Raw genomic sequence first — 4,211 nt, forward strand, 5'->3', positions numbered from 1 at the left:
CTATTAATAACTGGGATGAGTTAGGAGAAAGATTGTGCAAACACTTTGAAGATAAGAGTGATCACCTATCACTTTTAGAGAAACTAACGACCAATAAGAAATAACTTGATGAATATATGATAGATTTTAATTATTGATTCCAAAAGACATGGGATAAAATACCTCCTACAGTCAAACCTTTTCCTAGGGGATACTTTACCAACTGCATATGAAATTTCCATAAGAGCAAAAAAAAAAAATCTTTATTGAAGGAGGGAAGTTATCTCCAAGGCCTCCAATGCCTTTCTTTCCTGACATGCCCACTCATTAGCCTATAGTAGCCCCTATTCCTCCCACATCCACAAGTCAACCTCTTGATATAACCCCAATAGCCTCTACATCCTCCAATGTGTTAGGAGAGTTGAAGGACATGAAGCAAGACCTGATGAAAAACATAGAAAATAAGTTGCAAGACCAAGAAAAGAAGCTAGAAGACAACTTCTCAGTGGTACAAAAGATGAGCAACAATGTGGTGACCTTGGAAAGATAGTAGACTCAAAGTAATGGGCTGTCCAACCTCATTATCAAAACCCCACATATAGTAGGCCACCAAATTAGGTTTAGGCTTATGTTCCACACAACCAAAATAGGCCTATGCATAATGCCTCTACTGCAAATAGAAGCACAAATCTAGTAAGGACATTAGTTCCTCAGAACAACCTTGATCAAGAGAAATATTTTTGTCCTTCTTGCAATTATTCATATGAGTATTGTATGTGCTACATGATAGAATTATCCCAAGCACTAACCACATAGGATAGCAATATAATGCTAGACAATCTACCGATGTTTCTCATCCATAGCAATAGGGTGATTGTTCTTTTATGAGCCATCATCCATAGGAACATTATCATGCCAACCATGATAACTATGATGCTATAGCTCATAACACCAAAAGAAAAAGAAGAGCTATTGAAAATGCAACACCTCCTCCATCAAATCAGGCTTCAACCTTAGATGTAGCCCCTCATACTCCAATTATAAGTGCACAACAAAATGTTGCTCCCCAATAGAAGAAAAATATAAGCAAAAAGAAGTCTATTGAATCTTAGACCACTCAAGTTTGGTCATCAGTTCCTATAGCCCCTAGGGATCCATTCAAGGTAGTTGGCTCTCCTCTCAAAATTATAGATAAGATGAAGAGGACTAATGTTAATATACCTATGTGAGATGTTCTCACTATGCCACTAGAGTTGGAGCTATTGCAATAGGAGTTGAAGAATATAAAGGTGTCAATTCAGTCAGCCACCTTAGATGATGCAACAAGTTTGGTGCAGCCAACAAAAGAAGGAGACACAAATAAGAAAACAAGGCCTCCTCCTTTTTATATATCTTTGATTATAGGGGGCAAAATAGTTCATAATTGCATGATAGACTCTAAGGCTAGCAGTTCTATGATGCCTAAATGTATAGTTGAGATCCTTGGTATTAAGTATGAAAAAATGGTTAGAAATGTACTCAAATTAGATGGTAGCTCTATTAAAATAGTAGGAATCATAAAAATTATGGAAATAGAATTGCATGCATGCCTGGATTGTACTGTCACTTAAGACATATCAGTAGCTAAGTTTGAGCCACATTTTTCCATTTGTCTTTCTAGAGAATTCACTACATAGATAGGTGGCTATATTGCATCAGATTGGTCCTATATGTTCTTTAGGACAAGATATGGGACAAAATATTCTATAAGGGTAGAACTTTTAGTCCTTAATCACATAGAGACCTATACACCTAGTCCTATGATAACTATGATAACCATGATAATCACCTAGTCATCCATAGGAATATTGTATATTGGAGAATGATGTTCCTATTCCTAATATCATAAAAATAGAATAAGATATTGATGGATTATGGAGAATGTTTTTGATGGCTCAAGAAATAAGAATGGTTCAGGAGTTGGTGTGATGCCTATCCCCCCTAGTTATGGAGCAACAAAAAAAGTAATAATGAAGTAGTTAAGTGTTAGGCATAGCTTCACAAGTATTCACCCATAGTTACAAATTTTAGTCGCAAAGCCATGAAGCATTGATAGTGGTTAATTAGAATAGTATGTGCAACATCAGACAATTGTAAGGGAATTTTTTTTGGAAGTTTTGATGGGGAGACACGGTTAAAGATAAGTAATTTGAAGCATCACATGGTTAGAGGATTGATAGGTCCTAAGTGTTGCAATGATGCAAAGAAGACAGTTCTATGATGTTCGTAGGGTTGCAACAGTTTGTGAGCTAAAGTGATTTCAAGCTACAAAGTAGTGATAAGAAATAAAATGAAGATGTTAATGCTTCACATGGCCAAATAGTTAAAAAGGAGAATGAGTTGCAAAGCCACAAATAGAAGCAGTCAACAAGTCAACATAATAGTTAGAATATTGGGTTAGGTGGCAGAATGTTTAAAAGATATAGGGTCACGTGGTTGGATGGATGGTTGAATTTGCTTGACTTGCTAATAGAACTAATCTAGCACATCAACATAATAGTTAGAATACTGGGCGAGGTGGCAAAAAATTATAGGGTCACGTGGCTAGATGGATGGTTGAATTTGGTTGACTTGCTGACACAACTGACACTCTTTGATGGTGAATATGTCCTTTTGATCATATATAAACACTTTTTCAATATTCTCAATGATTGATGGTGCAATTTTCATCCTTCTACCACCTTGGTTATCCATATACCTAGCCAGAGCAATTATGTCTACCATTTCTATCTCTTTAAGGCCAAATTTTCACAAAAGGATTATATTTCCTACATATGGATGTGTACCCCGATTAGATCTTCTTGGGACTAGAAATGGTTTCTCTCTGTGAATTGAAGGCAATAGTTGAGTTTTGGTTTTTAGGGAAAGCTTTCCAAGTTATGCTTAAGCTATAAAATAAATTTTTGTCAGCCTTTCAAGGGTCAATTTTTTCTTTGACCCTGTATCAGTTGTATTGCATACTTTGCTGCTATAATTTACTTTGCCTCTAAGTAAATATAATTCTTTGTTGTATCTCTTTCTTCCATTAATATAGTGTGCAATATATTCTTGCCTTGTGGTGATGTATTGCCTCCACTCTTCAATTGTATGATTCTATCTACTTGGCCTTTGAATGATATAGAGTGAAACTCCTTCCTTAGAGCATTCTTTTGGTTTCTAATATACATATGGTTATTGAGTTAATAAAGGGTTGAACCTGTATATTTTGAGATTATATTGATGAACTATGCTATCCTAGGTGGAGATAAGACTAAACATACTATTTGGTGTATCACCCCTCTAGATTAGATTAGCTAGTTTGATTTTCATACATTTCCTTCTCCCTTTTCCTCTCAAGAAGTAGTTAAGTGCATTATGATAGTAAGGAAGTAGACCTTCTCTAGAGATTCAATCTCATTGTTAAAGTCCCACAACTTGGAGATTATTTTGATGTTTTATAAGGTTGCCTTTAGGTCAAACTTTAGGCAAGGGTGCAAAATTTTGTTCATATTAATGAGAGATTAAGAAAATATTTTTTTCATATTTTATATCTAAAATCCTAGTAGAAATTTCTTATGCCTAAAACATGCTATCTTGGCTTGCAAAAAGACATGAATTACCTCATGCATGCAATTAATTATAGAACATATAGGCATATGCAAAGAAGGAAAATAAAAATATCAAATTATTACATATTTTGTACCTATTACCTTTTGACATATTTTCCTTGTTTGAGATTTCTCAAGTCTCTATGGCCTTTCCCTTGCTAGACTTTATGAGTTTCTTAACCTACTTTTCAATTACAAAAAAAAAAGGGAAAATTTAGCTTGATTTGTGATGTGCTTATAAAAAGTCAACACCCTCACATTTAACTTAAATGAAACATACCTAAATTTTCATCAACAAGTTGATTTTTGCTACCAATCTCCTCATCTTGAGGCTCATTATAATCAAGATCATCATCAATACAATCCTAGTTTCTGCATATGTTAAAATTAACAGTAAGTGCAATGAATTTTAAACTTCCAAACAACATATCATTTACAAGCACAAAATTCAACATACCAATAAGTCCATCTGATCAAACTTCATGTCTATGTCTTCCAAATGGAATATACTCACACATCCAAAGCACAAAAGTAATACACAAAAAATAAACTAACATTCATATTTAAAAGAAAAGAGCTTGAATCATCTTGTTTATGATCCAAATA

The sequence above is a fragment of the Cupressus sempervirens genome, chromosome 11, assembly GCF_028749045.1.
Source record: "Cupressus sempervirens isolate cs-2001-9-10 chromosome 11, ASM2874904v1, whole genome shotgun sequence".
Taxonomy (NCBI): domain Eukaryota; kingdom Viridiplantae; phylum Streptophyta; class Pinopsida; order Cupressales; family Cupressaceae; genus Cupressus; species Cupressus sempervirens.